The following is an 18,689-nucleotide window of genomic DNA, read 5'->3' as shown; positions in this document are numbered from 1 at the left end:
GTAGTGAGGCTGCCTTGCGTCCAGTACCGCCGAGGCTGCGTCCTCATTTCGCGCATTTCCGCTGGTCACTCTGGTCACTCTGGCTCTGCTATCTCCTCTTGTCCCCTTGTCCACACTGCTTCTTCTGGTGGTGCGTAGCCTGGGGCACCATTCGCCGTAGTCCCAGAAGGGGACCAGCCGAGACCCTTACAGGAGGAGGCGCTTGGCCCTGGGCCTGGCGCTGCGCCCCCAGTGGCCCAACCCTCTTGCTTGTCCTCGCTGCTGCTCCAGCCCGGTACTTGCTGCTCCAGGAATGGTCAGAGCCTTGGCTGGAGCCTAAGAGAGTGGCGGAGGGCGACTTTCTGGAGCCAGAAAGGTCGAGCATCGAGCCGTTGTTCCTGCTTTTCTCAGCTGATGGCTCCTAGGAGGCCCTGGCGGGTGTCCACAGAGCTGAGGGCTTGCTGGAGGGCCCCCTGAGGAGGCTTGCTTACTGTTTCTGTGTTCACTTCGGCATCTGCAGAGGGGCAGCAGCTGGCCGGGTGCAGGACTTCGTGTGCCCGGGCCAGCGGGCCTGCTGTCCCGCGCAGTCGCAGCAGCTGATCTCGTCCACCGCCCGCTTCTTCTCAAGTTCCAGCTGCTGCTGCTTCACCTGAGCGATGAACTGTCTCGCTCCTGTTCCAGGCTCGGCTGCATCTCAGCCAGGGTCAGCTCCTGGTTGTGTTTCATGGGGGACAGCTCCTGCGGGCGTAGCCACGGTAGCTTCTCCATCTCGAGCCTTAGCCTGCGGATCTCTGCCATGGGGCTTCCAGAAGTGTTTTTTGGTAAGATCCTTACAGGTTTCTGTCATTGTTCCTTTCATTGCATCCGTCATTTAGCTAGCATAGTTGGCGATGTCTGCGGCAACATCAGCGGAGGTGGGGAGATGGACGGGTCGGCGTTGAGCGAAGACACAAGGGTGCTGCAGGCCCCGACGGCTGCGTGCTGGTCACCAGGTGATGGTGGGTGTGGACGGGCTCTGCGAGACCTCTTTTTGCGGGACAGCGGATGAGTGCCACAAGACCCACTGCACGGGGAGGGCAGCCTCCTTCGGTAAAATCGGCCTTGGCTTTTTCACGCGTCTCCCTGTGGCAGCGGCAGCCAGCGCTGTGACCCTGGCAGTGCTGGGACTCCTGCTGCGGGGATGTGGGCAGCAGGGCGAGTGAGCACTTGCGTTTGGAGGGAGACTGGCTGCCCGGTGCCCTAGTGGACGGTGGTGTGTTACCTGCAGCATCCCTTGGAAGGGGACTCTCTGGGTTCCTAATTTTAAAGACCCTCCCATCCAGAATGCTGCTCTCTTAAATCCATGACAAGTTCGCTCTCTGAATGGGAGTCCAGGCCCAAGTGCCCTGCTGGAAGCCATCTTGGCTTTTCTTTCAGCTTACCCTTTGTGGGGTGAGGTGACAGTTTTGCTTTTTCTGCAAAGTCCTTCTCTGGCTCAGGGCTGGCCTTGTCCCTGACTGACCCTGGGTCTGCCTCCTCACTGACCCACAAAGTGCTTTTCGGCTCTCTTTGGCCTCAACTGGGTTTACAAGCTTGGGCTTTTTTTTTTTTTTTTTGACAGCAGACAAAGGCTTTTTGTTCGTCCTATTGGGTCCTCTGGTTCATTCCTACTTTTCTGCTGCTAATCATCACTGATGTACCCACTGTCGCTACTCTCTGAATAGCTGTGCTCCATGGCCGTATAAACATCTTCTGAGATTTCATTTATGCCTAGCTGTGCTTTGCAGCCACCTATTGTCTTGTCCAGATTCCGCTGGAACCTGCTGTGAATCTGCTGCTTGGGAGACATGAGATGAACTGGGGCCGCCTGCTGCAGGACCGACTCGCTCAGCTCCTTTGGGTCCGTCTCGGCTTTGCTTGGATCCTGGTTAAGGTTCAGGATGCTCCAGGGGGTGGGCATTTTATGTTTTCATCATAAACGGCGCTGACACTCATGGAGAGAAGAGTTTCAGGCCTCTGGACAGGCTCCTGGCTTGTCCCATCTTGGTGGAAGCTGAGGAAGCTGTGTTCTTTTCAAGGAAGTCCAGGGACTCCTTGCTGGCTCTAAGGTAGTTGGACTGTTTATTCTTCTACTATTGATGGATATTTAGATTACTCCTATCATTTGATGAAATTGCTAAGTTATAGGTTATAGATGATATTACCTTTAATAGTATTATTAAAGAAGTCCAAAGGTCTATTGTGGTTGTATAAACTTATACTCTTGTGCTGGGATCTGAAAGTTCCGGTTGCTTCACCTCCTTGCCAACATTTGATGGTTTGGTTTGGTTTTCTTTTCTTTTCAGAACTGCAGATTGAACTAGGGACCTTCTGCTTGCTGGGCAGGTGCTTGAGCTTCTGAGCTATATCCTTGGTCCCGAATATATACAGTTCAGCTATTCTATGAGGCAGACCTTGATATTTAACGCAATTTTAATTGGCATTTTCTTTTCTTTTCTTTTCTTTTTTTTTTTCAGAGCCAGGGATTGAACTCAGGCCCCTGTGCTTGCCAGGCAAGCACTTATTTCACTGAGCCATCTCCCCGGCCCCTAATTGGCATTTTCTTAAAGAACATCTTTTTGTATGTTCACTCAAGATCTGGAGATCTTCCTTTTCTATTGGACTTTTCCTCATTTTTAAACAGTCTGTATATGCTCTTGACTGAACTCTTTGTGGGTTACACATACATATTGCAAACATATTTCACTGGTCAACTGGTCAAGAGCTTTCATTCATACAAACTGCTCTGCCAGTTCTAAATTTGTGATATTAAAATGTCCTTCAAAAGAAATATTTAGACCCAGGTGATTTTTCTGGAGAATTCTAATAAACATTTAAGAAAAATGTAACACAATTTTACACAACCCCCATAAAACACAGTAATAGGGAATAATGCTCAATTCTTTAGTTCTTCATTGGCAGATTTACAATTACATTTTAAATTTCATTGATAATAGCCTACTTAGGATTTTTATATCTTCTTGATTGAGCTTACTAACTCCTATGTATCTAGGAATTTGTCAATTTCTCTGTTTTCCATCTTATTAGAATGCAGATTCTCACAGTAGGTATTGATGATCTTCTAGAATTCTGAAGGATCTGTTGTGATTTCACCCTGTTCATCCCTAACTGCTTGAATGTGAATTTTTTATTTCCATTTTTGTTAAAGTTGGCTACGGGTTTACCAATGTTATTTCATATTTCAAAGATCAACCTCATTGATTCTTTGTATTGTTTTATTATTCTTGAATTAATTTCTGCTTTGATCTTTGTAGTTTCCCCCCACATACAAGCTTTTTTTTTTTTTTTTCTTATCTGTATTTAGGGCAGGGTCTACAGGGTGTTCAGAGTCTCATTACCTAGATCGTACTCATAGTGAGTCTCCTATTTTCAGCCTCCCAAGTGCTGGGATTACAGGTGTGCCCCATCATGCCCCATCTCCATCACTGTCTCAGTGCACTCCGGGGGCGGGGCCAGCATGGCACACCTGGGATCGAACCCTGGCCACTGTGCTCTGCCTGAGCAGGCACTTTATTCTGCTGAGCTATTATTAGGCATGCCCTACATACAAGATTTTGGCTTGACTTGTTCTTTTTTATCCTAGAAGCTTGAGATTGCTTATTTGAGACTGCTCCATTGTTCTATCATGAGAATTCATGGCTGTATATTTCCTCTATAGGGCTGCTTTCAGTTCATCCCATGCATTTTAGTATGCTGTATTGGCATTTTCATTTAATTGTAGAAAGTATGTAATTTTTTCTTTAATCTCATTGTGGCCCATTGGTTGTTTGGGACAATGTTATTTAATTTCCATGTGTTTACAAAGTTCTTGTGGTTTTTTCTGCCATTGATTTCCAATTTCATTGCACTATGGTCTGATAATAAGCATAGAATAATTTCAATCTCTATGCATTTACTTAGGCATGTTCTATAAAATTGTACATGGTCTAATTTGGAGAATGTCTCATACACAGCTGAGAAAAATGTGTACTCTGAAGTTTTGGAGTGGAATACTGTTATGGTTTGTGTATAGGTGTGCCCCCAAAGCCTCACATAGTCATGGGGCGATGTCTGGAGTTTGTGATTGATTACTGTGGATGTGGATGTGCACCTGCCCCAGGGCAGAGAATTTGCTTTACAATGTAAGACAGGCTAGCTAGATGCCTGAGCTGCAGCCCCTCCCTTCGCTCCCTGCTCTTTGCTGCCATCATGAAAGGTTGTTCTCTGCCTTGTGCCACTGTGTTGGAGCCAGATGAATATGGACTGAAACCTCCAGTAACTATGAGCTAAATAAACCTTTCTCTCTTCCATTTTGAGCATTGGGTATTTGTCCCAGCAATGAGAGAAGAGTAACTGAGAGCATTTGGTACCAAAGAAGTGGGGTTGCTGGGGATAAACCCGACCATGTGGATTACAAGCTTTTGGGAAGAGATAGGAAAGGTTTGGAGGTATCGTCTACAACAGAAGTGCTGGAACAGCTTCAGCTGTTCTTTCAGAGCTCAGAAGACCAGAAGGCTGATAGAAATCCTACCTGTAAAGACCAGTCTGGGAGGTTCTGCTGGGAATAAGGATTGCCTTGGTTGTTGAGCTCTGGATGATTTATGTTATGGTTTGGCCCAAAATTTGTCTAAATTTTGCTTGTGTCCAGAGACTTTGCCTGAAACCTCAGAATTGCAAAGGTCAGGGACTTTGCTTTCAGGGGAAAGCCACAGAGCCCCATGTTCCAGAATGATGGCAGTGGCCTCACCAGGTTCCAGAATGGCACTAGCATGGAGAATTTATTCCTCAGAATCAGGGTCAGCGTGCTCAGTGATCCAGCCACTCGCCCCCTACAGCCAAGAGAGAAGGAAGCCTAGCTACTGCTCCAGCTGGCAGCAGACCTTGGCATCATCCATTTGGCATTGGTTTTAGGTGCTTGCAGAATGCAGAAGTTCTGAGGTTAAGAAGGCTTCCACCTAGATTTCAGAAGAAGGTGTGGGAGGCCAGGCAATGTGCCTCTGGGAGGGCAGTTTGTAAAGCTGTGAGTGAGAAGCCTATTCAGTGGAAACTCCAGAAGTTTGGAAAAGTCAGGAATATGTATCCCTTGGGAGCAAAGCTGGCCTAAGAGAGAAGCCATGGAAACTACCACCAGAAGTGCCTTAGGGGCAGAGTCACATGGAGCTCACAATTTGCTACAGATTGCTTTGGATGTTCCACATGGACCTATAGGAGTTAATGTTTGCCCTGCTGGATTTTGGACTTCTGTTTGTCCCAATGTTTGGTATCCTGCTGTGTGTACCTTTTGGAATGGTAATATTTGTCTTGTGCCACTGAATGTTGGAAGTGTGTAACTTTTCATTTGTACAGAGGCTAACAGCTAAGAGTTTGCCTTAGATCTTGGAAGAGAATTGGGACTTGGACTTTTCAGCAGTGCTGAAACTGTAGGACTTTGGTAACTCTTAGAGATGGACTAAGATGTCTTTTGCCTAAAGGGATGTGCATAAGACTTTGGGGACCTGGGGGCAGAATGTTATGGTTTGTGTATAGGTGTGCCCCCAAAGCCTCATGCAGCCAGGGGGTGGAGTTTGTGATTGATTACTATGGGTGTGGATGCTGTACCCATCCTGGGGCAAGTAATTTGCATTACAATGTAAGGAGGGGAGAGAGGCTAGCTAGCTGCATGAGCTACTCCCCCTCCTTTTGCTCCCTGCTCTTTGCTGCCACCATGAAAAGTTGTTCTCTGCCACGTGCCACTGTGCCTTGGAGCCAGCTGAATATGGACTGAAACCTCCAGTAACTGTGAGCTAAATAAACCTTTCTTTCCTTCATTTTGAGTGTTGGGTATTTGTTCCAGCAATGAGAAAAAAAGTAACTGAGACAAATACTCTGTAGACATCTGCTAAGTCCATTTATTCAAAAGTTTCAGTTCTGTTATTTGTTGTTTATTTTGTCTACTTAATCTGTCTGTTGGTGACAGGGGGTACTGAGGTTCCCAATACAATTGTAATAGGGCTTATTTAATTTTTCATGTTCATTAATATTTGTTTTATGCAGTTGGGTATGTTGATATTTGATGCTTACGAATTTATGATTGTTACCTTCTTGGATTTTCCCCTTTATAAGGATGTAGTGACCTTCTTTGTCTCTTAGTCAGTCTTGGCTTGAAATCCACTTTGTAAATAGAATAGCTACCCCTGCTTTTTTGTGTGTTCCTGTTGCGTTGAGTACTCTTTTCCATCCTTTGATTTTCATTCTATGATTTTCTTTTTCAATTAAATTTGTTTCTTGTATGAAACATATTATTGGATCTTTCTTCTTAATCTATTCTATCAGTCTATTTCTTTTGATTGGTGAATTGAGACCATTTACATTCGTGGTTATAACTGACATGTATTGACTTTATCTTGTTATGTTCTTTTCATGCTGCTGTTGGTTCCTATTTTCTATTCTGTTTAATTACTTGGCTTGGCTGGTAGGTTCATTCTGTTGGGCTTTATGGAGTTGTAGTACTCATAATATTTTTCCAGAATGTCCATCAGAACACTTTGGAGAGCTGGTTTTGTATCCATAAATTTCCTCAAGTGCTCTTTGTTATGTAAATATCTTATTTCTCCATCGATTTTGAAAGATAGGTTTGTGGGTTAGATCAGTCTGGATTGAAAGCTATTTTCTTTTAGGAACTGAAATGCTTTACTTTAAGCTTTCATTGATTTGAGGGTTTGTTTTGAGAAGTGTGCTGTGATTATGATGGGCTTTCTTTTACAGGTGATTTGTTTCTTTTCTCTAATACTTTTTAATATTCTGTTCTTGTGTTATATTTCTGGAATACTGACTATTATATGTCTTGGTGTAGTTTTTTTTATATGGGTAATTGGAGTTATAAATGCCTTGCTTATCTGTATGTCAAATTCTTTTTGCATGCTTGGCAAGTTTTGTGCCACTACTTTTTTTTATATTATCTAAGGAGAATACAAAATAGTAAAAAAAAAAAAAATGATACAGAACATTGCCAAACAAAACAATAGGTGTTAACAATGGTTGCTGTATTGCATAATCTTATCTTCAAATTAATTGTTGAAATTACTAGATACAAGCATGCAAAATTGGTTAAAAAGCAGTTACAAGGAATTAGAAAGGACAAGAAAGAAGAAAAATTTAAGCATTAACTGCTCCCCTCTGTAGATCAGTGGAAATCAGTAGTGAAATTATCCAAGCCATCATGCACACAGACATAAATGCATCTCTTTCCCCATTTCCCTCCACCTCCTACCTTTTCCTCTTCCCAGCTTTTCTTTCCCTTTGAATAAATTCTTTCTCTTTCACAGTATCTGTTGTACTTTTCAGATTTTATTGACTCTTTCAGGTTCTCACACTAGGGAGATAATATGATGTTTGCACATGGGCATCTGATTTATTTCACTTAAGAGTATGGTCTCTAGTTGCATCCATTTATCTATAAAAGACTCAAATTTATCATTTTTATAGCTGAGTAATACTCCATTGTATAAAAATACCACACCTTTTTTATCCATTCCTCAGTTGATGGGCATTTGGGTTGTTTCCTAGATTTAGCCATGCCAAACTATGCTGTTATAAACATGGGTGCACATATATTGCCTTGGTACAAGGTTTTCAGTTCATTTAGAAAAGTACCCAGAAGGGAATAGCTGGGTTGAATGAGACTTACAGTCCTATGTGTTTGAGAAATAACCACATTGATTTCCATAGTTGTTGTACTAGTCTACACTTACACTAACAGTGGAGAAGTGTTCTTTTTACCCCACAGCTCCTCCAGCACTTGATTATTTTTTTAAAATTTTTTTTTCCAGTTCTAATTTTATTTTTATTTATTTTATTGAGAAACAAATATCAATGAGACAGTTTCAAAACTGATTAATAGGACAGTTTCAATAATTAATACATTGCACATTGTTATCTTCTTAGTGGTTATCCATAGTACAAGATGCAGATAGGATATCCTGTCCAAACACTATTAGTACAATCTTTCTTCTCATTGAATTAAATGAAAGTAGCTGTATATCTATCCTAACTATTCTGCATGTACAGATACAAAATGGTCCTTCCTTTGTATCCCCTTTTTTGTTTAGTCCTGTCAGAGATGGGTATTCCATTGGCATCTAAATACTATAGGTGCATGAATTCACCAAAACAATCCAACACAGTCTAGCAGTCCACAATAGTAGTGGGTTATCCACAGAAGTTGTTGACTTGAGCCTTTCACAGCTCAGCTTATTAATATGGCTTTACTTTATATACCTTGTTTTTATGTTGGTTGACTTATTGATAACATGCATTGTTTCTAGGGTGAGATGGAATCTCAGTATTGTTTTAATTTGCATTTCTCCAATATCCAATGATGTTGAATATTTTTTACATATTTCTTCACCATTTGTATTTCTTCATCTAAGAAGTATATATTCATCTTAAATATCCATTTTTTACTGGGTCTTTGAACTTTGGGGGCCTGATTTTTAAAAAATTCTTTATATGTCCTTGATGGAAGCCCTTTGTCTAAGAGACAATCAGATATAATTTTTCCCAATTCATAAGTTTTGTTTTTACACTGAATATGATTTTTTTGATGCACAGAAACTTTTCAAAAAGATGAGAACCCAGTTGTTGATTCTTTGATGCATTTATCATACAGTTTAATTTTTGTTCATGAACCCTCTTCCTACTCCTATATCTTTAAAATATCTACCTACTTTTTCCTCCAGAGGATTTAGTATTTCTGTTTTACTATTTAAATCTCTGATCCATTTAGACTGTAGTTTAGTGCATGGTGATAGACATGGGTCTAATTTTAGCCTTTGGCATGTGGAAGGCCAGTTTTTCCAGCACCATTTATTAAAGAAGCTATCTCTTCCAGTGAACTTGTTTGGCTCCTCCATGAAACATAAAATGTGGTTGAGTGGGTTTGCAGTTGTGTCTGCGTCCTTTATTCTGTTCTGTTGGTCCTCAGGTCTGTTTTTGTTGACAGTTCCATGCTGATTTTAACACAATAGCTTTGGAACTTCAAGTCAGGAACTGTGATGCCTCCTGCCTTTCTTTTATTACCCAGGATTGCTTTTTCTATTCTAGGTCTCTTTTGTTTCTAGATGAATTTTAGTAATGTTTACTCTAGATCTGTGATGTATACTAATGGTATTTTAATTGGGATTGCATTGAATCTGTATAATAATTTTGAGAGTATGGGCATTTTCCTAGATTTTATTGGTTCTTCCTATCCAGAAGCAAGGAATATCTTTGCATTTTCTGAAATTCTCTTCGATCTCTTTTCTTGGAGTACTGTAACTTTCACTGTATAAATATTTTACTTCCTTTGTGGGACTGATTCCTAAGTATTTTAGTTTTTGGATGTTATTGTGAAAGACATGGCTTCCCTAACTTCTCTTTCAGTGCATTTGTTGTTTGTGTACAGAAGTACTATTGATTTTTGAGTGTTGATTTTGTAGCCTGCTATGCTGCTGAATTTGGTTGTTAAATCTAGAAGTCTCTTGGTGGAGTTTTTGGGGTCTTCTATGTACAGAATCATGTCATCTGCAAATAATGATAATTTCACTTCTACCTTTCCAACCATTATTCCTTTTTCTTTGCTTTCTCTTGTTTAATTGTTTTGGCTAATGTTTCCAGAACTATACTGAATAGGAGTGGTGACAGTGGACATTCTTGTCTTAATCTTGATTTTAAATTGAAGGCTTTCAAGTTTTGTCCATTTAGTATGATATTGGCTGTCACTTTGTCATAGATGACTTTCATTAGGTTGAGATAAAGACCATTTATTCTGATTTTCTGTGTTTTTTAAAATTTTTATTATTAATTTTATTGATTCTGTGTTTTTTTTTTTTTTAATCATGAGTAAGCGTTGGACTTTATCAAAAGCTTTTATTGCATTTATTGAGATAATTGTGTGATTTTTGTCTTTGGCTCTGTTGATGTGGTGTATTACATTTACAAATTTGTGTATGTTGAAACATTCCTGCATTCCTGGGATGAATACTACTGGGTCATGATATATAATCTTGATGATTTGCTGCATTCTGTTTGGTATTATTTTACTGAAGATGTTTGCATCTATGTTCACTAGGAAGATTGGTCTGTAGAAATCTTTTTTGGTTGGGCCTTTCTCTGGGTTTGGTATCAGAGTAATAATTGCCTCCAGGAATGAGTTAGAGAGTATTGCTTCCTTTTCAATTTCATTGAAAAGTTTTAGAATAATTGGCATTGAATCTTCTTGTATTCAGCAGAAAATACATCAGGACCTGGGCTTTCCTTTGTTGGTAGTTTTTTTTTTTAAATTACATTCCCAATTTCATTCACTGATACTGGGTTTTTCAGAATTTTTGTTTCTTGAGTCTGCCTTGGTAGCTCATATATATCTAAAAATCTGTCCATTTCTTCTGTGTTTTCCACTGTATGGAAGTAAAGATTTTGGAAGTAGGTATTAATGATTTTATGAATTTCTATAGGGTCTGTAGTGATTTTTTCCCTTTTTATTCTTTGTTGTATGAATCTGAGTTTTTCTTTCCTTTTTTTGATGAGGTTGGCTAGGGGTTTATCAATTTTATTTATTATTTCTAAGAACAACTATTTGATTCATTAGTTTTCTGTATTGTTTTCTTTATTTTCATTGCATTAGTTTCTGCTCTGATCATTATTATTTCCTGCCTTCTTTGGGCTTTCAGCTTGCTCTGTTTTTTCTAGGAGCTTAAGGGGCAGTATAAGATCGTTTATTTGGGCTCCTTCTGTTTTCCTGCAGTAAATTTTTACCACTCTAAATATTCCTCTTAAGAGAGTTATAATTACATCCCACAAGTTCCAGTAAGTTGTATCTGCATTTTCATTTAATTGTAAATATTGTTTAATTTATTCTTTAATTTTATCTGTTACCCATTGTTTATTCAGGTGGGTGTTATTAATTTCCACGTGCTTATGAAGTTTTTGCTGTTTCTTTTGTCAATCACTTCCAGTTTCATTGCACTATGGCCAGATAACATATATGGGCTAATTTCAATTCTTTTGCATTTGCTTAAGCATGCTCTATGTGCTAGTATATCATCTATTATGGAGAATGTCCTGTGTGCAGCTGAGAAGAACATGTATTTTGATGTTTTCATTTAATTGTAAATATTGTTTAATTTCTTTTTTAATGCTCTGTAAAGGTCTACTAAGTCCATTTCTTTCAGAAGTTTGGTTTATGTCTGTTATATCTTTGCTGATTTTTGTCTAGTTGATCTATCTCTTTGCGACAGTGAGGTGTTAAAGGTCCCCAATACAACTGTGTTGTTGCTCATTTTATTTTTCATGTCTGTTAAAATTTGTTTTATGTTGCTGGGTGCTCTTACATTGGGTGAATATATATTTATAATTGTTATCTCTTTCTCTTGCAGTTTTCCCCTAATGAGTATGTAGTGACCTTCTTTATCTTTTTAAATTATTGGCTTGAAGTTGACATTATCAGCCACCAGAATAGCTACCTGCTTTTTTCTGGGTTTTCATTGCATGGAGCATGAGTTCCCATCCTTTAGCTTTCAGGCTATGAATTTCCTTTTGAGTTAAACATGTTTATTGAACACAAAATATTGTTCAGTTCTGTTTCTTGATCCACTGTATCAGTCTGATTCTTTTAATTGGTGTATTGAAACCATTTACATTGATGGCTATAACTGATATGTATTGGCTTATCTTTGTCATGTTAGTATTTGGAAAGATTTCCTGTACCTTTTGTATATATTCCTTGTGTGGTTTATTATAAATGTTTATAAAATATGTGTCCTTTATTGTATTGTTCCCCTTGGGAAACCCCAAACCATGACACCTGGATGTTTGAATCTGTGTCATAGTTTTTACTTATTTCCTATATTGGGAATTCATGGTTTCCATCATTTTTTAAATCACTTTTTTCATTTTAATGAGAAAAAAATAAAATAATTAAACACTTTCAAGACAGCTTAGTATGACAGTTACAATAATGAATACATTGCATATTGTTGTCTTTCTAGTAGCTATTCAGAGGACAAGATGGAGACACGATATCTTGTCTAAACATTATTAGTAAAAACCTTTCCTCTCAATGAACTAAGAGAAAGTAGTTGAATATCTATCCTAACTATCTTGTATATACATATCCATCATTTTTTAAAGTTTCTGTTATTTAGTTTGTTTCTGCTCTAGAATCATAAATCATGCCCTTTATTATGGTCACAATCTCTGTAGCTACCTGAGAAATTATTCTATTTGATTTTTTCTAGGGTCTCACTCATCTGCTTTGTTACTTCCACCATTACCACTTCAGAGAGTCCAAGTGGATGGCTTTCGACTTGTTCCACCCCACTGTCCCCCTGGGTTTGCCTTGCCAAGTTGCAATTCTGGGGTTATATCTTGCTTCTTTATCTTCTTGTTTTTGATATTTTAAAATTTAATCCTGGGTTGATGTTTGTAAATTGCTTGTGGCAGGTAGCTTTATTGCTAGTATATATAACCCTTAGGAAACGACTGCTTCTAAGAGATGCCTTCTGGGTGTATCTGGCTTTTAAGTTTTTAGTCTGTTGCCAGATTCTATCTCTTCAATTTATTGGGGATGAGAAGCTGTTACTCATTTGGCTTATCCCTTTATTCTTTGTCATTGACCTATAGTATTGTTTATGACCCTTAAGTAATCTCTGTCTTGACATACCAGGAAGAACAATTGATTAAAACAATCATGTTGTCTTAGCTAAAGTAGTATAATCAGTCATAACAATAGCATCAAACACATTCTAAAAATGACAAGGTGGTAAGTACTAACTTGCTACCTTGAACTGTATAAACTAGATTTGTGGTTATATAACAGAATCTAAAACAAATCAGAAAATTATACACAGTTAATACGGTCTCGATATGGTAATTTCAGCCTCAGGAGAGAAAATTGAAAAGGGGCTGGGGAAGACAGAAAAAACCAGAAGAGATTAGAAACGAAGCTGGAGGATAAGGCCCAATCAGGCAAACTTTGGTAAACTGGTGAAGAAGACAGGAGGAAAAGAGAGAAGGAAAAATGACCTAGAAAGTGACAGTAGCCTCTTCTGGTGTGAATGTGTTTAACTGTGTAAGACACTGTCACCCTGTGCTCCATGCCACTGTACCATCCTCCAACTCCACTGGCTCATGCTTTCCAATAGGTCCACATCCTGGGCAGCACTTGGTGTCATTTTTTGACTCTCAATCTTTTAAGTTACATTTATTCTAATACACATTAATTTAATTCTAATCACAACCTTCTCATCATTGAGACCTTAGGGTTTTATCACCTCCACATCTTACTTTCTATTTTAAACCACAGAGACTCTAATTTCTACACACAAAGTGTACCTCATTGTAACTTTAATATTTATTTCCATCATGACTAATGAGGTTGAACTTTTATATGCTTATTGGCCATTTGTGTATTCTTTTATGTGGAGTGTCTGTTCAAATTGTTTCTCCATAAAATTAAATTTCACTTTTATTTTTTGTACAAAGTAAAAGGAGTCATGCAGAGGTGAGTAATTGAAGATCGTATGACAATTAGAGTACCCAGTGGCCTTTCGCATGCCCTTGCTGCTGGATAAGGTGACTGTGAAGCTCTGAGCCTCTTCATCCTTGCAGTGACACTGACAGACTTATTCTAAAAAGAAACTGCTTCCTCAAACCACACGCTCTGTTCCCACCACCACTGACTTCTACTTTATTCTAGATCTTTCCCTCGCCTTCATGCTCAGCCTGATACATTTCTTTCACCTTTGGAGTTTTCTTTCCACCTCTGTTGTCACTGTCTCTGATTAAAGACAACCTCTGGCCATTTTATACTTTGGATCCATATTTTTTTCCACTGAGTGATATTTCTAAATTGCCAATCAGGCTACCTTCTTTCCCCACTCAGAAATCAGCATGTCGGCTTATCGCCTATGAAAGGACATTTAAAGTGAGCAAGGATTCCAGGTCTTTCAAAACATCCTCCCATGCTCATTCATTCCCTTGTCACCACCTCTCTTACATTTTGCATTTCTACAAAAGTAAATTGTGAGCAGTTTCCTGATCATCCTATATTCTTTCACATTCTCCTGTCTTGGGCTATCTCATTTCATTTGCCTGGGATGTCAATCACATATTTATTCAATTTTTCTTTTGTGAGCAGGTACATCTGGCCACTGTCTTAGGTACAGAGCACAGAGAGAGCCCAGTGAGTGAGGAGGCCAAACCACAATACAAATGCATCTCCAATTCCTCTTCCCTGTTCCTTTCCTTACAGCTGCCCCAGGAAGAAGTCTTGTACGTGAGTAATCAAGGTCTTAACACTGGGGCTGCAGAACAAGCCAAGGCTTCTTTAACAGACAGAACTCCCCCCAGGGCAGCTTGTCTTGCACTCGGGACTGGGACTGAGATCTTTGACCTTCTTTTGACCCTGTACACAGAACACGTACGATTAGAGAAAAGGTTGCATTACTTTGGCTCAGTTTGGTTGTTACCCTGAATGAGCCAGTGAGACTCTGATGCCTCTGGGGCAATGCACAGGGTGGGGTGCTCTACCCACATATGACCCCTGCCTGCAGTGGTCTGCAAAGTTAGCCCGCCTCCCTTCATAGCAAAAGAAAGTAATGAAGGCAAGCAATAGCCATGAGAAGCTGCAGTGTGGGTCTTTTTATATACCTACATGTCTTTAATCCTTAGTGCAGCTGGGCTTGGCAGTTTCTTATTGCTTGCTTCACTGGGAAAGTTGTTAGTGTGTTAACTTTAAACACACAGCAACAGCAGGCTTGGTGGAATGGGAGGAAGCAGGTGGTAAGTAACCTGCCCAAGGCCACACAGCTAAACCATTGCAGATTCAGGCATCCAAGTCTGGATGCTGAAAAGCACAGGATCTTTTCACCGTATGCAGCTGCCAAACTCACTCTGCTCCATGACTCAGCGCAGTGGGCTCCTGGACATGGAAGTTGTCAAAGGCAACTGAAGCAGGTCAGGGAGGCTGGCGAGTGGGCCACTGGGAGAGGTCCTCCCCCGTGTGCCAGGAAGTACTATCACCTGTACAGGGCACACAGCCTGCTCCTTCTAAAGGGAAAAGGCCTCAGGAGAAGGAGGGGGTGCCCTCTCTTCATTTCTCATCTGATGGATGCTTTAGGGAGGAGACTGCTCAGCGAAACCCACTTTAATTACACTCAGGAAAGAAGAGCTGCTGAAAGCGTCTCTCCTGGATTATTCATGAAGATGAGAGGAAAGAGCTTCCTTGTAAAGACTTGCAGAGAGGAGGAATCTGGCTGGGTGAAGTAAAGCAGGAAGAGAGGCCTGGAGAGGGGAAGGAGGGAAGGAAAGACACTATGGCTGATGCGACTGTTGGAGTGCAGGCATGTGTCAGGGTGGGAGTGTCCTAAATCAAGGGATGGTGACAGCCAGGGAAGGCTGTGTGAACACACAGGCTGTGCACTGTCACAACCTGTCGCCACCACAAGCCTTGGCTGCTGGGGTCTCTGCTTCTGCTGCACAGAGGTGCATTTCTGTGGATGTTCATGTTCACGCTGATCCTGGCTGAGCAGCAGCTTGGCCTTCTGCACATGCCCAGTTCTGGCACTGGGAGCTCTATGGGGTGAATCTCACCCACACTGCTGCTGTGACTTATAAGACACTTTTTTTTTTTTTTTTAACCCGGTGGGATTGTCTTCGTTGCACATCCCCTCATACGTCTTCTAGGCCCTCTGCCTACTTTCTGCTGCCTCTTTTATTCCTTAGCTGTCCTCCATCTTTACTCTCCATTTATGCACAAAACTTCCTTTCTGTGACCTGCTTCTCTTCTGTAAGCTTCCATTTATTCCAGTGTCCAAATGAGGACCAAATCATCTTTCTCAGGAGCATTGGGGAGGTGCGACAAGGTTACCATGGGGGGCCCGGCCAGCCCCCTGGAGGTTGGTGGCCAGAGGTCTCTTTTACTTTGCTTCTTTTTCTTTGCAGCCTTCCTTCAAGAACTGTCCTGTCCAATATGGCCACCACCGGCCATGTGTGGCTGCTGCTGTGTGGATGTGTATTAACACTGGTAAGCCTCACTGTTCTTAAAACTCTTGCTCTGGGCTATATTGGAACCCTCCTTTATTTCCCCATCATTTTGATTCATATCACACGCCCCTTTTGGTGCACCCCAAAGTAGATTTACATATGCCATACACTGTGTATCTATACACATATAAATTAGTAACTTCACTGAGGTCTAATTCATATATCATAAACATTATCCTTTTAAAGTATACCATTCACTGTCTTTAGTCAGAAATTTATACAATACTCATCACTCTCTGACTCTAAGACATTTTTCTCAACCCCCCAAAACCCAGTCACTTCCCATGACTCCTCTCCTAGCCCCAAGAAGCTACTGATCTATTTTCTGTCTAAAACTTGTCTATTCTGACATTTCCTATAGATGGAATTGCACAGTATGTCATTTTTTTTTTTTTTTTCACATAGACCATCCCAATCATAGTCCCCATGTGTGGTGGCAGTATTCAGCTTCTTTTGTGTGATGTAGTGACAAATAAGCATGCAAAAGCGATTTTGTTGATTTGCATGGAATCTTCAAGACAACTCTGGGAAATAGATATTGTCTCTGTGTCACAGGCCAGGAGCCTTATGTACACAGGGGTCATGTAGCTAGCCTAAGGCCGTTGCCCTTTTTGGTGGGAGGCTGGGAACTTGAACCCTGCATGCGTCATTAAAAACAGAACAACTCCAGAGCTTGGATTCACGGGTGCCTTTTTCAGCGCTGAACCAAGCAGAGTAGCTGACACATGTATGATGTAAAATGGATGGATGATGCGGGGTGCTCAGCCCCTGAGCTTTCTGATGCTGGGGAGGAGGGGCGGTGCTCTGCGCTTCAGGTAGGGGTCTGGCAGCTTCAAGCTGCTCCTGCTGTTACTGAGGCTGAGCAGGGCTGGGCTCCCTTGCTCTGCAGGGCATCCTGGGGACATGCTACCTCCAGGTCTGCTGCTCCTCCTCCCCAGGTCACTCCTGTGCTGCTGGGGAGCTGTGACAGAACCTCCCAGGACACTCTTGGGGGCTTCATGTCCCAGGAGGACAGCATTCCACAAATCAGGATTGATGGCAGTTAGAACTCAGTGGTGACTGGGTCACCCAGAGTAATTTAAAGTATGAATTGATTTCTCAACCAGAGACAGAATCCATGTCCTGCTTCTTCTTTGTGCTTCATTGTGCATATTACTTCATGTGGAAAATTAACAGATAAATTAACGCAGTGCACAGCCCGGACTGGGAAATAGACAGGGCTCCTGCTCATCATGCACAACTGGGTTGGCAGGAGGCTGGCTATGGGGCCAAAACAAGGGGGAGCCCAGGTTCCAGGTACCCGGAAATCTGTCCAGCCTGGATATGATCCTGATTGGTTCTACGGGCTCCGGGAATGGAAGATTATAGCATTTGCCCTCCAAGATTATGGCTTTATGGTGTCCAAGCGCTGGGTGAAAGGATAAACCAAACACAAAGAATCAAGGAATTCTGGAAGCAGCTTACTTACCTTCTGTTTTGTTTTTGTTTTTATATTTATTTATATAATTGGTACAGGGTCTCCCTACCCAGCTAGGACTCCTAGTGATCTTCCTGTTTTCAGTCTCCCCAGTGCTGGAATTATGGACATGCACCCCCACGCCCAGACTCAGTCACCAGCTCAGTGCACCCCGGGGGACAGGGATGGCACAGGCGTGGCATGCAGGTCCAGTGATTGAACCCTGGTCCCTGCGCTTGCCTAAGCCGATTTTTAGTCCGCTGAGTTATCTCACCAGCCCTCACTTACCTTCTGTTTCTGACCGACTCTTCACAATCGCTTGTAGAGTTCTCTTCTGGCTTCCAATCGCCTACGTAAGTGCTGTGACCATTTGCCCTGATATGTGAGCTGCATTGTATTAAGAAACATCTAGTAGATTAGTAAAGCACACTCCTGAGTATATCTGAGGGGGTCACAGAGATGTCACCGTGGGTCTGCAGATGGTCCTTCACCAGTTTCTCTTTGGCACCACTCCCCTGCCGTCAGTTAGTGGCTTTGCTGTGTCCTAGAGCGAGATGACTATCGCCTGCATCCTCCCAAACATGAGCTACAATGTGTCTTACCTTCCTTTGAGCCGTGAGTACTGGGGGCTGTGTCCAGAAATGGGACAAGGATGGGTCCGCACGGACACGAACGTCTTCAGTCAACATGGCGGAGAGCCAGCATGGCGTAGGGATCCAAGACCAACGACACGTGCGGCTCCTAGACTGCCTTCCGCCTCCCCACTTTCCCCACTCTAACCTCAACTTCCTCTTTTATTTTCTTGCTTGTGCCAAGCCTTCCCCAATCAGCACCTGATACGTCACTGACCACGCATACAAACCCTACCCCAACCCAGCCTGATAAATTCTTTGTCTAGGGGCCTGATGGGTTCTGCAGGCAGCCGGCCTCCAGCCTACTGTGCACCACTCTTCTCTCCGTTCCATACATTCTCCATTCATGGACTTGTGGTCCTCCTGGCTTGGCTCCACCTCAGTGTCTTTGTGCACAGTGACTTTATTCTGGAACATACTTCCCTCCCATTTTCTTGGGCCAAATTCCACTCCATTTAAATGTCACTTCCTTGGGGAAATGTCTTCTGTCTTCACACCTCCTACCTTGTGGCATTATCTGGTATCAACATCCTGTATTTCTCTAT

At 41.7% G+C, this 18,689-nt stretch overlaps 1 pseudogene; it reads right to left on the bottom strand.

Annotated features, from left to right (window-relative positions):
- The window catches only part of LOC101573219, a 36,010-nt pseudogene extending 17,809 nt beyond the window's left edge, over positions 1 to 18,201 (bottom strand).
- Positions 18,202 to 18,689: the final 488 nt, after the last annotated feature.

Source organism: Octodon degus, unplaced genomic scaffold, assembly GCF_000260255.1.
Source record: "Octodon degus isolate 3935 unplaced genomic scaffold, OctDeg1.0 scaffold00067, whole genome shotgun sequence".
Lineage (NCBI taxonomy): Eukaryota > Metazoa > Chordata > Mammalia > Rodentia > Octodontidae > Octodon > Octodon degus.
Note: the sequence above shows the minus strand (reverse complement) of the source record. Positions and strands in the feature narration are given on the sequence as shown.